The sequence below is a fragment of the Pipistrellus kuhlii genome, unplaced genomic scaffold (assembly GCF_014108245.1).
Source record: "Pipistrellus kuhlii isolate mPipKuh1 unplaced genomic scaffold, mPipKuh1.p scaffold_m20_p_13, whole genome shotgun sequence".
Taxonomy (NCBI): domain Eukaryota; kingdom Metazoa; phylum Chordata; class Mammalia; order Chiroptera; family Vespertilionidae; genus Pipistrellus; species Pipistrellus kuhlii.
This window is the reverse complement of record NW_023425438.1, coordinates 37574321-37592346: the sequence shown is the minus strand read 5'-3', so window position 1 is coordinate 37592346 and position 18026 is coordinate 37574321. Positions and strand designations below refer to the sequence as shown.

Genomic DNA, 18026 nt, shown 5'->3' with positions numbered 1-18026 from the left:
GTATACTTTACCTACATATTGGTGGATTTCTTTCTGATCCCTCTTTTTTCCCCTTGGTTATTGGTAACATTGCCCAACTCTACTACTTTCTGGTTGACATAAAACTTGGTTTAAAATATGTAGAGGTTTTTGGAGTATCATCTCCCACCAGGTTTGGTTTACCTTTTTTTAAATTTTTTTATTAAGTAGGTAGAATGGGTGGGTGAGTTATGGTTTGAGCCTCATCACCTTCATCCAATCATAGGCTGGATCAAGCTGGATTGCAGTTGTGTGTATCTTTGGTTTGCTCCTGTTGATAGAATGTGGTTCTTCAGTGCTTTTAATGAGAGCTTGGCAGGTCATTGTCTCTTTAGCACAAAGAAGATCATGGAAATTTCCTCTTTTCAGAGGAATCTTAATTACTTTAGCCTCCTCTTTTCTTCTTTGATTTTAGAATTTGCCAAATGTCTTGAGTTTTACTCAGATCGCCAGTTGCCAACAGGAAAAAATGTGGTTGGAGACTGTCCATGTCAATTCACCACTCCCTCCAAAGCTTTCAGCTCTCACCTGAGAGTCCCATGAATCCTCCCACTAGTGAGTCTTTTCCCCCGAAACACTGTAAGACTGGGGAATCTTACTTTGCTTTTCAGAAATTGGCTTAGACCCTTATTTTTCTCAGCTGTGCAGCTTTAGATTTCAGAAAGTGTCTTGTGGCGAGAACTGACTCTCAGATGTCCAATTTTGGGACCTCAGCTTCATAATAAAAGCAACAAAAATTCAGTGATATTTTTTTCACCCCAGTAGCTATTCTCTACTGGACCTAACCAGATTTACAGTCTGTTTCAATGCCTAGGTTTGGCAGATGCCTCCAGGTGCAGCCACAGGTCCTCAGCTCACTTTGAAAAGGTTTGCCCTCTTTGTAGTTTTATTTTCTTTAGTCCTTATTACTTCACAGTATTCTAATGCCTTAAAATATGTGTTTTTTTCTAGTTTTTATTGCCTTTTCTAGTGCTCAGTGGGAGCATATGTCTGCAGAAAACTAGATGATTTCATTTAGCTTCATCTTGATACCAAAGCAAGATAAAAGTAGCACAAAAGAGCAAACTAATCTCACAGTTATGGATAAAAAAATAAAATAGAGATTTAGCAAGTTAATTCCAAAGTGTTTTAAGAAAGGAATTTAGTATTGCTTTGTAGGATTTATTCTAGAAATGCAAGAATAGTTTGATATTTTAAAATCGAAAAAATCAATTAATAAAATTTATAACATTAATAGGTAGAGATAAAGTATATAAATCTTTACATTTTTCTAAAAAAGATATTTACTAACATTCAGCTTACATTTCTGATTAAAAACACAACTTACTAAAATATAAGCAGTGACTCTAGCTGGTGTGGCTCAGTTGGTTGGAGCATTGTCTCATACACTGAAAGGTGGTGGATTTGATTCCTGATTAGGGCACATATTCAGATTGCGAGTTCAGCTCTGTTCCTGGTCATAGCATGGGAGGCAACTAATCAATGTATCTCTCTCTTTCTCTCTTCTTTCCTCTCTCTAAAATCAATAAACGTATCTTCAGGAGAGGACAAAAAGATACAAGCAATGTAATTTTTCAATAACATGATAAAGAACATCTATATGAATTTCATCAGTCATCATAGATTTACCAGTGTAACGCTGTAAACATTTATTTGCATTTATATCACAAGTATGGTGAAGATGCTTCTCACAACTTCTGTAGAACATATATTAAATAAGGTAAAAAAGAAGTAAATTATAATTATTTTAATGAATCATAATATTGTCATTAATTATAGATAGTCCAAGAAAATCAACTGAAAAATAATTAAGACCAATAAGATCTTCCTTGATTAGATGGTCCACTTGAAAACAAATCAACTTCACTTATATTAGTGATACCTCATAGAAAATTTATTTGCTATTGGGATATAAGATATAAGATTTCTATGAGTACACTTAACAAGTAATATGTGGGATTAATGTGAAGAACATGTCACAGAGTTGTTTAAAAAAGACTTCATTATGCACAGAGTTCTAAAATGGAATATTTTATTTTACAGAGAGTTTTTCCAAAATTATTCTAATTGCAGTGAATATCAAGTGAATTTGATGGTGATCAGTATCATAACAACATAATTCTAAAATTTGCCAAAACCGGTTTAGCTCAATGGATAGAGCGTCAGCTTGGGGACTGAAAGGACCCGGGTTCGATTCCGGTCAAGGGCATGTGTCTTGGTTGCTGGCATATCCCCAATAGGGGGTGTGCAAGAGGCAACTGATCGATGACTCTCTCTCATCGATGTTTCTAGCTCTCTATCTCTCTCCCTTCCTCTCTGTACAAAATCAATAAAATATATTAAAATAAAATTCACTGGAGACAAACATGGACAATATTTGCCAAAGAAAAATGAAAAAATTAATGGGTGTGGTCTTTTTCTATTAAATATAGAAATATTATTGTAAACAAAAAATAATTTAAGTAATATACTTCTCACGCTGAAATAGACTGATAGATTAAAAATCTATAAGTAGTTCAAAGTATACTAGTATGTAAGAATTTTGTATATGATAAAGATGCATTCAGCAATTGTTGTTGCCACTCCATCTTTTCATTTGGATGAAAAGAAGTTAAGTCACTATCTCATATATCAAAATGTATTCTAGTTAAATACATGTTTAAATTATTAAAAAGAAAGAAATTATTGGGAACCAATAAAAATATTAGCAAATATCTCTATAATCTGAAAGTGATTCATTATTATAATGATCACACCAAAAGGTGAAGTCATTAAGAAAAAGGTTAATAATTTGACTGCATAAAATGTTTTTTAAAGTATCTAGAAGGAATTAATAAAGAAAGTAGAATGTAAATTTATCCATAAAAATAATTACAATAAATATTTATAAAGGTTAATGTCTGTAGTACATAACAATATAGCACATTGTTTCAAATTTAATAAAAAGAATTTGATGAGGAAATTTGCAAAAGTTATATTTAGACAGTCAGAAAGAAGAAAAAATAAAAGACTAATGATAACATGAACAAAATGTATAATTCTAGTAATAAAATATACATATTAATGTAGGGTATTTTTGCCTATTAATTTGCCAGAAGTAAATAAGAAAATGATAACATTAAATATTTGTGAGAACTATTTCAGGAAATAGCTAGTTGTATACATTGCTGATAGATATGTTAATTGGTATTGTCTTCCTAGTGGTCAGTTTTTCAATATTCCGTAGAAATCTCTTAAATTTTTTTACTTGTTACCCTGCAATCCCACTTTTAGAAATCTGACTTAATGAAATAATCATGGGTGTATTACAAAATTCAGATATTAATATGTTCAACACAGTATTATCTTTTGTGTAGCGAAGCATTGGGAATAAAAAGTTTTGCAACAGATGTATTAGCTAAATCATTAGATTTTCACATAGTGTAATATTAATCATTTGTTAAATTAATGTAGAGGGATATTTATGTTAAAACATTTTAATTATTTTTTCATTGTAAAAGCAAATTGCAAATAGTATATACAATATTATCTCACTTCCATTAATATAGATATAGTCACATTAACCATCTATATTATATATAGTAAAAATCTAGAATTATATTCTTCCTGGTTTACTTGTATTTATCTCTGTGTAGCTTTTACTTTTTTTTTCTTCTGTATTTTAAAATATTTTCTCCATCTTGAAACAGTTGCTGCTTTTATAATCCTACTAGTGGCCTGGTGCATGAAATTCATGCACAGGGGTGATGGGGTTGTCCCTCAGCCCAGCCTGCACCCTCTCCAATCTAGGGATCAGGTCTAAACTGGCAGTCGCACATAACTCTCACAATCCTGGACCTCTAGCTCCTAACTGCTCACCTGCCTACCTGCCTGATTGCCCCTAACCACCCCCCCTGCCGCCTTCTCACCCCCAACTGCTCCCCCTTGCTTGCCTGTTCACCCCCAACTGCCCCCCTGCTGGCCTGATTGCACCTAACTGTCCCCCACTGCCAGCCTGCTCACCACCAACTACCGCCCTCCCTCTTGCTGGCCTGCTTGCCTTTAACTGCTTCTGCCTTGGCCCCACCACCATGACTTTGTCCAGAAGGACTTCCAGAAGGTCCCAGTCTAATTAGCATATTACCCTTTGATTAGTATAGACTAGAGGCCTGATGCACGAAGATTCGTGCAAGAACGGGCCTTCCTTCCCCTGGCTGATGGCACCTTCTTTGCTCCACCCTGGAGCACTCTTTCTGCCCTCCCACACTGCCCAGAGGCTCGGAGTGGCTGGGGAGGTGTGGAAATTAACCAGCTTTGTTGGGTTAATTTGCATATTCACTCCCGATTGGCTGGTGGGTGTTGTGAAGGCATGGTCAATTAGCATGCTACTCTTTTATATGATGGGTGAAAGAAGGTGCTATTAAGATTCATTAATTTCTCTCTCAAGATTATTGTCTTTGATAGTTAATTTATATTAAAAAAAAAAACGTTTACTGAAGAAAAATTGTTTTAAAATATGTTTAATTTTGTGTGTGGCTATTATGTCTTCTTGAGCATTGTACGGTTATTTGAGTAATATTTTTAAGTATAAGAAAAAAATGCAGTAATTCAAAATCAAAGTCCATCTGGGTAAGTTTTCCCTATAGTTATCTTTGTTTTGTTTTTTACTTTTTATTTTTCTGTTCTTACAAAATAAAAACACCACCCTAATAAGTGTCACTGTTAATACATTTCATACAATACAGTGTGGTGCCTTACTTTAATGTCCAGGCCACTTAGAAGTAGTAGTCTGAATCAAACTCAAGTTTGTCTAACTCAAAGTGCATGTTTTCTCTACTTGTAGAGTAGTGCCTTTGCTTATAGGGCTGTCCTATAAGTAATTAGTTGAGCATTTATCTTCTTGTAAACATTTATTTTGAGCTGTCTTTGCTACCTAAATACCATAAGTTCTCAGTGTGGATTGAGTTGATTCGACCATTCAAAATCATCTCATCACTTACTACTCAGAATCATAGTCAGAGGTAATTTACAGCCCTAAATTTTCAATTTTGTGTCTACAAATGCCACTTTTCTGCCTTAACTAATATAGAGATCTCTTTGTGAAGTAGTTATATTCACCAACCTATATTATATTCTTCCTCTAGAGTCAAATTTGTATGGCTTCTAAAACCTTCTTCTGGTTTTCCACAGACAGCAAATAGACTGCCCAGCACTGTGTGTGTGTTCCCCAGCATGCTAGGTAACTTCATGGAACATCATATTCACAAAATGCATTAGAAAACAAAGCTGTATCTAAAGTTTGCTATTATGCATTATTAGTGAAAGGTGAGAGAGGAATGAGCTATTTCTAAGAAAAAAATTCCAATCATTTGTCTCTGACTTTTTATTTTTATATTTGAAATTCCTTCGCAAGAATGGCTCTCTGTCAAAGAAGGATGTTGAATGATAGCAAATAAGTATATGGTATGGAAAGAACTGTAAAGGCAAAGGCAAAGACTCTTGGCTTACATTTTAAAATTCCTAGTTTTTCCTAGTGCTCAGGGATGTCTTGTCACCACAGTAGCAACATAGCCAAAGGAATAGGTCACTAGGGGTGTGTGTGTGTGTGTGTGTGTGTGTGTGTGTGTGTGTGTGTTTGGGGGGGAGAGGATGTCCCAGGTTATACTCCATTAGATAGTGAGTGAATGGTCAAGGGGAAAATTATTGAAAAATTCCAACTATTTTCACCTTGAGGTTTGGGGACTAAGTTGGCCTACCTACTTCCATGACACAACCAGATATGATTGTAATATTATGGTTTTGCACAGTTAAGAGTTATAAAATGCTGCTGTGTACTTTCCGTTAACAGATGAGGTAAGCTCACAAGCATTTTTTTTGAGCTCCAATTACATAATTTGCAGTTGTGTGCACAGTTTCCCATTTTGCATGCTCAGCATAAGTGCATAATTTTGAGAATTTATTCTGTTATCCTGATAATTATCTTCAGAAATACTTGAGAGAGAGGAAATGCTGTCTCAAGTAACAGACCCAAAGGAGGGAGCCCTGAATTCCTTTTCTCTGTCTGCTGCTAATGTTAATTTATATGACCTGGGGCAAGTTCTCTCTTAGCCCACCTTGGTTTGCCTCAAATTTCTTTGGTTAAAAATACAATGATACCTGCCTGTCATTGGCTTTCCTTTCTGGGCAGTTGGTTGGTCATCTTTAAGGGAAAGTTATTTTTTACATAGCAGTTCTTGAAATTCTTCCTGTCTAAAACCCTTCAAAAACTGACATTTCTCTTACCACTCCACTTAATCCTGTGAACTGGGGCATCTCAGCATTCAATAAATGATTCTGCTGTTTAGACTGTCAGTGCCTCCCATCAAATACAAAATCTTCCTTAGGCCATCAAGACTTTCCATGCTGTGACTCCCAAACTACCTTTTTGACTTTTTCTCTATCTCAATTTTCTATTTGCCCAAGACACTCCTCCCACAGCGGAAATAATGCTCTTTGTCACGTACACCCAACTCTTTCTATCCCTGTGTGTGTGTGTGTGTTTTTTTTTTTTTTTTCATCCCTCTCTGTCTACTTTAACTGCTTCTGCCCTTTAACTACATATATTGAAATCTTACCAATATTTCAAGGTTCATTTGAAATCCAACACTTTCCGTGAAACCTCTCCAATTTCTCCTAACCAGATATGGCAACTTTCTTCTTTATAGCAATTGGTGTTGCTATAAAGAAAATAAATAAATAGCATGGGTAGGTCATAGATATTTTTACTCTGAATCATGCTTTCTCCACAATAGAAAATCATATTTCATTTTTTAATAGTAGCTACTATCTTTTGAGTACAAACATGTACCAGGTACTATGCTAAGCACACACACATATAACAAGGGTGTATCTATCTATCTATCTATCTATCTATATGTATATGTATGTATATACATATATAAACATATATGAATTTGTGTATATATATACATCTATGCAAATGAGAATGTATGGAAATACATGTATGTATGTATATAGATATATACATATTCTCTTTATTCCTTGTAATAAATTTACAAACAAGTATTTTTATCCCATTTTACAGATGAGAAAAGTAAAGCATAGAGAATAATCTAACCTAGTTTTCTTAGCTGACATCTCATGTGAGAACTTTCTCGTATACTGGTAGTAATGGTTCTCTAAATCAGCCCAATCCCTATGGTTTTCTCTGAAACAAATTAAGGAAATTTCAGATGTCATCAAGGGACCAGCGGCATCATAGCTTTCAGGATATCAACCAAATTTTTTTTCCAAATTCATTATGTAGTTAGAATTAATGTCCATGGAATTTTATTTTGATTGTTCTCCTTTGATGGAGTAGAAATTTACAGATCTTCTAATGATTTTTATGCATACTAAAAAAATGATTCTTTCTGATATACATGCTATTAAGACTGTTTGTTTTTTTTGAGCCACATAGAGTATATTGAAAGCAGCATATTAACTCCTTATAAGTATGGTATTGGGGTTGTTAGTTGTTTCAGTGACTAAATTCTTTAGTTTTGTATTTTTTCGGAGACATCTTTGTATATTGAGCTGTTATTAATACTTAGCACTTTCCCCCATAAAGCTGATAATCCCAATAGCCACGACCATTCTTTCTGGTTGTATTCAATCAGTCCCTTACTTCTTTAATGATACTGATCTTTGGATTGTCTCCTGCTCTTTTATCCTGTATAATAAAAGGCTAACATGCAAATTGACCCTAACGAGGAATGACCAGAATGACCGCTCAACCAGTCACTATGAGGCACACTGACCACCTCTAGGACACTTCCCCTGGCTGACAGGCTCTGATTGCCCAATGGCAAACGGGGAAACGGGATGGGTGGCGGCAGGGGGCGGGGCTGGCAAGTGGATGGAATGGCCGACCTCTAGGTCCTTTGCCCTGACCAGAAGGTTCCAATCACCCGATGGTGAATGGAGAACCGAGGGCGGATAGTGGCGGGGGCGGGACCGGCTGTGCAGCCAGAGAAGATGGCCTTGATCGCAGCCCGGCCTAGGGACCGTACCCGTACACGAATTTCGTGCTCCGGGCCTATAGTTTATTAAATTAGATTTAGACTATTTATTAGATTTAGACTATTTGATTCCAAATACTGAGAGCCTTCTACTTCTAATCATGTTTTTGGTGATGAGAAATAACCACCTAGAGCTTAAAGAACTACAGATCCTTCAAATCAAACTCTCCAAATCTTATATGCTATTCATAAACCAGAAATGCCACTGAGAGAATCTTAGGTACTGCTACATATGGGTTACCTTAATATCTCATTTATATATGGCTAATATGCAAAGTGTCCCCTTGGGAGTTCGACCTGGGAGTTAAATCACTCTCTATGACATGTGCTGACCACCAGGGGGCAGTGCGGAATAAAGAAAGACTCTCATTGGCCCTAATCGCTGGCCAGGCCTAGGGACCCCACCCATGCATGAATTTCATGCATGAGGTCTCTAGTACCTTCCTTCATAAATGAGAGGAGACTGCTCTCCTGCTTTCTTATTGGTGCTGGGATCATGGGAAGCTAAAGTGTGTTCTGAGGAAAAACTAATTGTTTCAACATTGCTTATAAGAATAAATCATTAAAAATAATTTTAACTGTATAATAACAGGTAAATGGTTATATAAACTGTAAAACGGTTCAACGAACTATAATGCATTTATTAAAATGACTTTTATGAATATCAAATAACTTTGCAAAATATTTAAAGTGTTAAATGAAAGGAGAATGAAAATTTTATAAATAAAGCTTATACTTATGTAAAATCTCTAAAACATTAATAGCAGGGAAGGAAGTCAGCAGTAAATATGTTAAATAAGCAATTGTTTTAGTGATGTGATTTTGAATTCATTTCAAAATTGTATTTTATAATTTTTTGTTATTGGCATTTAAAAAATATAAGCATTTGCTTTATTAAAATAATTTAGATCTTTATAGCTGAAAGGCTATTTACCTAAGTTCCTGAGGAGAAAATACTATTGCTTGGCAGCACTGCATTTAGATCATTCTAACTGCATTCTTCCTGCTTTGACAAGATGGCAAGTTTGAGCCTGCTGCATGGTGCTGAGGTGCTCCTGCACATCCAGTGCTCGTTGTGGGCGAGGAGTTCACAGTTAAGTGCACAGAACCCTTGTGTATGCTACTGCTCTGAGATATGTTCATGGTGGTTTATAGCCAGTTTTCATATGGTTTAGGAAGTGCTTGAATTTCTCCAAACAAATAACACATATTATTGGGAATCAGACACAGTGTATACTTGCCCCTGGGGACTTCTATTTTGAATTAGCAACTGCAGGCTTTTTGCTCTTTAGCTCCTAGACTATGGATGAAGTCCAGGCTCTTCTTAAAGGAAAGACTAGCTTCTTAAAAACTTATTAGATCCCTAGCTGGATTGGCCAGTGGACAGTGTTGGCCTGTAGACTGAAGGGGCCTGGGTTCGATTCTGGTCAAGGCCGTTATCTCTGTGGCAGGGTTGCAGGCTTGATCCTAGGCCTTGTTCAGAACACGTGTGGGAGGCAACTGCTCTTGGGTGAGGATTAACAACAACAGCAAAATCATCAGAGTATCACACATAGCCCTCCCCCCCCCCAAAGGATTTTCTACCCTGAAATGCATTAGGTTATATTTTTAAAAGAGATTCTGTTAAAAAAAAATCTACTTGTTATTTTTATTTAATGAAGGATAATTTGATTGCCTTTACAGTATTCATGCAAAGGGATGGTTTACTCTCAACTGTTTCAACATGGAGACTTTTGTCAACACTTAAGAGTGACTGCCCGCTAACGAAGTGAAGTTCTGTGCTGTGTGTTGGCATGTGTGGTTTGTTCTGTTTGGGTGGATTGATATTTTTGTTGATAAATTTCCTTTGATTGTTGTGTAACTTGATAATTCCTTTGGAAGACAGTCTTAAGATCAAGAGGTTACAGGGACCTAAAAATGGGAAGCTGTCTTTCAACAGACAAACAAGAAGTCTAACATGAACCCTTAATATAGGCCGTTTACTTCTATGTCTGTTTTTCCTACACGTGAAAATAGATTCCCACTGGAACTGTATAAAACCTAAGGATTATTCTCTAGAATGATGGTTTGGGGATCATGTTGACCCTATCTACATTGCTGTTGTGAAACAGTGACCCCAGTATATCACTGTTTTAGTTAAAGAGGTCTGTAAAAAAAAAAGTGTTTTTTAAATAGTCCATTCTTTAGAGAAGGAAACAAACTTTATGGGCTTTTTTTTTTTTTTTTTTTAAAGAATAATAAACATGAAAAGTGAGCAAGTTATAAATACCAAATAGTTTGATGAATTTTCACAGAGTAGACATATCCATGAGACCAGGTCCAAGCTCAAGAAACAGAACATTACCAGTTTCCCAGAAGGCCCTTCTAGCCTTTCTCTCACCAAATCTTTACCTGTCTCTCTGAGGGTAATCGTTATCCGTATTTCTAATACTGTAGCTTGTTCTTGCCTGTTTGAGGAATGACACAATATATACTCCTTTTTTGGTGTCATGTGGTGCTTTGAGATTCAGGATTTCATATAGTAGTAATTTGTTCATTCTTATTTCTAGGTAATATTCCACTATATGAATATATCACAATTCATTATCTCTTCTAATATTGTTGGACATTTGAGTTGTTGCAGCTTTTGGTTATTGGAAATAGTGTTGCCTTTGAAACTTCTGTATGTATTTTGGTGAGCATGTATCTTTTGAGTACATACTTAGTGGTGGAGTTACTGTGTCATAGGGCACAAGTGTTCATAGCCTGCCAAACAATTTTCCAAAGGGTTATACAAATCCATATTTTTTACCAGTAGCATATAAGTGTTATAGGTAATTCACATCCTTGCCAAAGTTTGGGCTTATCTGTTTTTATCATTTTAATCCTCCCATTGGTCCTATATCTGTATCTATCTATACCTATTCATATCTATATATCTATATATCTATATCTATATCTCTATATATCTATACCTATTCATATCTATATATCTATATCTACATATAACATTGCTGCTTTCAATCATTTTTTTATACATATATTTTATTGATTTGTCACAGAGAGGAAGGGAGAGAGACAGAGAGCTAGAAACGTCGATGGAAGAGAAACATCGACCAGCTGCCTCTTGCACACCCCCTACTGGGGATGTGCCCACAACCAATGTACATGCCCCTGACCGGAATTGAACCTGGGACCTTCCAGTCCGCAGACCGACGCTCTAACACTGAGCCAAACCAGTTTCTTCAATCATTTTTTTTTTTTAATCACTGATGAAGTTGAGCAACCTTTTTTATGCTTATTGGCCATTTGCATATAGTCTTGTTGTGAAGTATCTGTTCAATTCTAGGATCTGTTTTTAAAATTGGGTTATCTGCTTTTTTATTAATGATTTTAAGGAGTTCAGTATATATTCATTTCAGCAATTGTGGTAGAAAAATGGTCTCTAGAGATGTCCACATCCTAGTCCCTAGAACCTCTGAGTATGTTAATATCAAAAGGAACTTTTGCAAATATGATTAAGTTAAAGGATCTTGAGGTAGGGAGGTTATCATATTATCTGGATGTACCCAATGTAAACTTAGAGTCCTTAGAAGCGGGAGGTAAGAGTGTCAGAGTCAGAAATGGAGACGTAATGGTGGAAGCAGAGGGCAGAGTGATACAGCTAGGAGCCAAGGAATATGGGTAGTTTCTAGAAAATGAAAAAAGCAAGAAACAGATTTCCTCCTAGAGCTTCTAGAAGGAATGTTGCCTTTAATTTTAGCATCAGACCAATTTTGGACTTCTGACTTCACAAAACTGCAAGATAATAAATTGTATTGTTTGAAGCAATTAAATTTGTGGCAGTTTGCTTTAGGAGCAATAGGAGGCTAATATAGCTATGCTCAGGCTTTTTGGCCTTCAGACTCCTTTACATTATTAAAAGTTACTGAGGACTCAAAAGAGCTTTGTTTATGCTATATATGTCTACCAATATTTGTCATATTTGAAATTAAATTAATACTGAGAGCTTTGTAAAATATGTATGCATGTATGTATGTATGTATGTGTTTTAAAATCTTTATTGTTGAAAGTATTTCATAGGTCCTCCCCCCCCCCCCATTAACCTCTTTTAGCCTGCTCCCGTCCTCCCCTCTGCATTCCCCAGCAGACCCTTACCACCCATTGTCTGTGCCCACAGGTTGTTATGTATTTATTTTAAAATAACAATATTTACCACTTATTTATTAATAAGAATAAGATATTTTTCAAGAAAAATAACTATTTTCCAAAGATGTTAGTAACATGAATGACATTGTTTTATTGTTTTTGTGTATAATTTTAATGTCTGGCTTAACAGAAGACATTTTGATATCTCAAATCTGCTTCTGCATCAGTATATTGTAATATGTTTTTCTGGTTGAAGTATATGAGGAAATCTGGCTTCATAAATATATATTTGATAAAGGAGGAGTACTTTAGCCTTTTCAGATAATTGTTGATATTCTCTGGTTCACTGGTATGTTTTGTACTTGGGGTAGATCTTTACCCCAAGTAGCATCATACATTGATTATTTAGGAAATATTGGTTTACCGAGTTAGGCAAATCTGCCAAATGTTGAAATATTTTATTACAGAATATACAAAATTCACCCTCTGTAATATTACCACCAGTCTAAAAACGTTTTAAGTATTGGGAAGCCATATCATGGTGGCTGATACTAATTTTCTAAAATTCAGAATTTTCTTGTAAGCTTTACTTGTGTCATTGGCAACTAATACTGTCAGTTGTTTTTTTAAAGATGCAGTCAGTCTCATTTCTGTCATTTTCAAGAAAATGCCCATCAAAACCCCATTTGAATAATATAATTTGTCTGTCAGCTGTTCTTTCAAGTGAAAAGGGTGTTCCATGAAAAAAAAGGAGCTAGTTCAGTTTGTAACTCAATCACACAAATGCTTTGCCTGCGACAGTTATTATACTTACAACATAAGTGCTTTATATATAGTATCCTTTATATATACTACAGAATATAAAAAAGACATACTCAAGATACATTAGTTATTTTGAGATTATTAAGGGAATAGCATTTATATGCTACCTTGTTAGTGATAAAGGAAATATATGGCATTAGTTCCCAAGGGAACATTTTAAAAAGGAATAATTTTTTTAAAAAGTGAAACTGGAATTGGTTTTATTGTGAGTGCCTGGCCTTGAGCTATACAAGGCTTACCAGTACTATTTGGTACCACAGCCTTAATTCAAGCTATGGCACTAGTGGTTTTGCCCATCATTGCTTTTGCAAATGCCAACACAAGTGAAACGTCTTTAGTGGAAATGCCAACACAATGGAAAAGGCAAATGCCATCTCAATGTTATTAAAATTGTCCTCATGGCCCCTGAGAGGGCCGGAAGGACCCACAGGCACCTGTAGACTACACTTCTGGGAACTACTCTTCTAGCTGTGAGTTCTTTATGGGATATTTGTATTGCAAATATTCTCGTTTGTGGCTTGCAATTTCACTCTCTTACTGGTGTCTTTTGATAATGTTTATTATGCTTTGAGAAATATAAATGTATTTTCTAATATAATTTTCAAAATTAAATCTTTTTTCCCCCTTAAGGGATTCACAGCAAGTTAATCACATTATTATTTCCCTATTCTACTTCTCTGTGCCACACGTTTACCTTCCTTTTCCTCTATTTTCCTCCCTAATGAATACAATGTCCATTCTACAGCATTAGCATGTGTGATCTCTGCTTCTTACAGGTTTGCTTTGCTTTGCTGTGGTTCAAACATTGCAAGTAACTTGTAACATTCATGATATGGACTGGTAGTAGAAGAGGATAAAGGGAAGGGTTATAAAATTAGATTTCAAATATTACATGAAATTAGATCCTTCTAGATAACAGGTGTGTTTTTTGTTTGTTTGTTTGTTTTTGTTTTGTTTTAAATTAACAGTTGTTGCCCTAGCTGGTTTGGCTTAGTGGATAGAGCATTGGCTTTGGACTGAAGGGTCCTGGGTTCAATTCTGGCTGAGGACACATGCCTGGTTGCAGGCTCCATCCCCAGTTGGGGGCATGCAGGAGGCAGCCTATCAATGATTCTCTTTCATCATTGATGTTTCAAATATCTCTCTCTCCCTTTCCCTTCCTCTCTGAAATAAACAAAAATATATTTTAAAAAATAAGCTAACAGTTGTAGGCCTAGAAGAGTTTTATTTCAGGAAACGAGTATTCAAAAACCATGAAATGAATTAACCTAAAACAATATATATCTATATAATAAAAACCTAATATGCGAATTGACCAAATGGCAGAACGACTAGTAGGACAATCGTTGCTGTGATGCTCACTGACCCCAGGCCAGCCAAGGCAGGTGGCAGCGAGGCCCCGCCCAATTGCCCCAGGGTCACCACTCAGAGGGGGTGGGGGTGGGGGTGGGGCTGGCAAGTGGGCAGTGCCGGGCCAGCCAAAGTGGGTGTCAACAGGGACCCTCCGATCGCCCCACCAGTTGCCCCACAGATCTGCCCTGGTCACTGGACAGGTCTAGGGACCTTACCCGTGCACGAATTTTGTGCACCAGGTCTCTAGTAGTAAATAACAACACTGCCTACTATGTATAGCAAGCATTTTAGAGATATTAACTGTACTAATGGCCCGATGCATGAAATTCGTGCACATTAGAAGGGAATTAATTAGAGGAAATGTTTTGATGTTGCTATTTGCCCTTTCTCTATAATAGAAATGTCAGAAATGAAAGAAAATTAGTAAAACTTATGTGAAAATCTCCCTCCCGTCAGAGTCTGGGGTGTGCTGCAGGACCCAAAGTCAAGTCCCCACCCTCCCACGTGCACCTCAAAATCATGGGAGACCTAGACTGGTCAGCCCTCCCCCCGTCAAGCCCTGCCGGGTGGTGGGTGCAGCCTCAGGACCCCAGGCTCCAGTGCCAGGGTAGAGGGTGTGGTCTCAGGCCCCCTAGCTCAGCCTCAGGTCCCCCAGTCCTGGCACCGGGGCAGGTGCATGGCCTCAGGTCCCCTAACCCCCATGTGAGGGCATGACGAACTTTTGCATATTACCTCTTTATTATATAGGATAGTTGTAATAGACAATATTAAACCTTATGTAATATATTATAGATATTATTAAAACATTATTAAATTATTATTAAAAACATCTCTCTATACTATATGTGAGGGATATTGGTTATTTTGAGATTATTAAGGGACTAGTGATGATATGTTGCCTTGTAGGTTAAAGGAAATATGTCAGTTCCCAGGAGAATATTTAATTGTGATCTTCCTTTAGTGTTTCCCTTTTCTTTAACAGTGGTCCCTGGGGATCCTTCCAGTGTTTTTTGTTTATCTTTTTGCCTTCTTGGTGAAACCTGGCTCCCAAGTGTAGGGCAGGGACTGAGTCTAATGAGCATAAGCTTATAGCATGTCAAGATTCAACAGTAATGCTTGAAACTCCAGTCCTAGTTCAGCTCTAATGTTAGTTCCTGGACCCAGTCTACTGCAACCAGTATGGCTGTGATTAGCATCAATCATCCCCATTCTGTACTATTGAGGGAAGATTGCTAGACCTGGCACAATTGTATTACTGATGCTAACTATCGAAAGTCACCACGAATGTTGAGTGACCTTCTGTCTGATGTAATGAATTTCATTAATTATGTTACATAGCATTTGAAACTTCATTATAACTCTATCTTCCAGTAACTGCAATGGAAAATGGCATTTGATCTGCTTTTGGTTAAAAACCACCACTACCCAAAACTACCAGACCACAATGTCTTTATGGGTAACACACAAATGTTAACTTGTCTTATGACTCACCTTGATTCTGTTTTGCCCTGAGTTAACAAGTCACCTCTCTCACCGTATTAATTCCTTTAGTTTTTGAGTTTTGGGAAAGTCATGATGACTTTTTAATGTGTCTGTACCCTCTACAGTCTATGAGCTCTGCCTTTCAGGCCCTCTGGTAAACTTGCCAGGCTGTTTCTGATCCCATAGAGGCTGAGCAGATATTTGGCTCAAGTGCTACTAGTTTAGGAGCCTAGGAAGCACTCTGAGAAAGTGATCTTGTCTACATACCAGTGTTCAGCTTCTTTTTCCTCTTTCCTTTAGCTCTCTATGCAGTGCATTTTACCCTCTCTGCATTAATAGGGTATGTGATTGCTGGAGAGCCTGCCACAATTTTCTGGTGTGCTGATTTTGTCTATTTATTATTTTTCCCAAAGGGTAGACTTTCAAATTGTTATGGAAAGAAAACAGTTTATGGCTGGCTGCTATGGATATTGTTCCTAACTCTTACCATTAATTTGCTGCCTTTTATTTAGAGTAAAATTTGAATACCAAATGGACCTCTGTTTCCTCTTCTAGAAATGAGAAAGCCAAATGCTGGAAAATGTGGTCGTATGGGAGATGGATTAGACTTGTTTTGAATGGATCTAACAAGTGGAAGTTAGAAGTAAATTAAATAGAGCATGAACTAGTTAATTCTCGGTCATTATTGGAACAGAGGATAGATGATTTTTTACAGGATGTTGTAAAGGCAACCCTTGCATATGACAGTGTTAGGACAGGACTCTGAATCTTCCAACCCTGAGGTTTCCGTGCTTCTTCTTTGACATGCTGGAACCACATATGAAGAATAACTTGGTGTATAATTTAACACCGTGTCTGTATAATATTTAAAGGTCACCCGACCCAGTAACTGTAAAGGCATATTAGAAATTAAATTAATAGTGAGGATAATTTTAGATCCAGACCTGAACTTGGAATAATTTTTACCTTATGTTTCTCATATTACTCTTATTCAGTTTTTAAATATGTATTTTTGATCCAATATACTTACAGAACCTCATTATGAGGAATCTCTTCTAAAACTTCATTATAACTCTATCCTTCAATAAGTGCAATGGAAAATAAAAAGATAATGCTGTAAGACAAATTAGAAAGTCTAATGGGGAACATAAACACCAAAGGTAAGGGATTTAGAACACAAATTATATTTATTGATAATAAATATCTTTATTATAAATAACAATATTTAACAAATTTTTTCTTCATGTGGCCTGTTTGTTTTTAACAGACTTGTTTAATCATCTAAAATAAATTTCAACTTTAAAAATGTTTCATTATCTTCTAGTATCTTCATTGTTTTATCTGCCTTTTCCAGTTTAGATAAGGCAGTTCATTGAAAACAATTTGGTGCTTATTTGGCACAGTGTCAGAATATTCCTTGGCATCAAATGCAAATATCAGGAAAGTTATTGAAATATGGATAGTGTCATTGCAACCAGGTAAAAGATAAATTTAACTTTTTTTGTTTCCTTGTTTTTTAAAGGGACTACATTAATGAAATGATCTTTGAATACTCTAAACTCAAAATAAAATTCAAATATAATTACTACTGATCACAAAGGCCCATTACTTAATGTCCTTAAATTTGATTTCATCAACTTTAATGTGAAATCATCTGAAATGTAAGTGAAAATTGAAATTTGAGAGTTCTGGGAAAGATGACTGATTGCCCTACAAGCACTCTGAAGTGGACACAAACAGCAAAAATAGAGAAGTAAGCATCACTCATAAATGAAACTGTGGGAGTGACCTTAGCTCCATTCCTTTTTATTGCAAAGGCCATTTTCTAGATAGTAATAAAATTTGAAACAAATCAAAATTGGATGTCATCAGCTGATACATACACCCCCAATTTTAAGCAGTCTTTAGGTTTTGCAAAGTGAGAAAGTTCAGAAAGACCTTGTCAGTAACTTGGAGATAGGAGCACTAGAGATATAAATGGCAAATAACAAATTGCGGCTAATTTTCATATTTTAGAATACAGAATGATAGGAGTTGGGGCTGATAGAGGGTCATTTTTATTTTTCTCAATGTGACTTTCTGTTGTGGAAAATCCTTCCATTTTTGCTGCTGGTCCTGAAGTGAATAATGTCTAAAACCTAAAAGAATTACCCTCATGGAACTTGACAAGACAACATAGTCATC

At 36.1% G+C, this 18026-nt stretch overlaps 1 protein-coding gene across 8 annotated transcripts in view; it reads left to right on the top strand.

The window, feature by feature from the left end:
* EXOC6B (exocyst complex component 6B) overlaps nucleotides 1-18026 on the top strand; it is a 462052-nt gene that overhangs the window by 266748 nt on the left and 177278 nt on the right. The gene's annotated exons all lie outside the window — the stretch shown is intronic.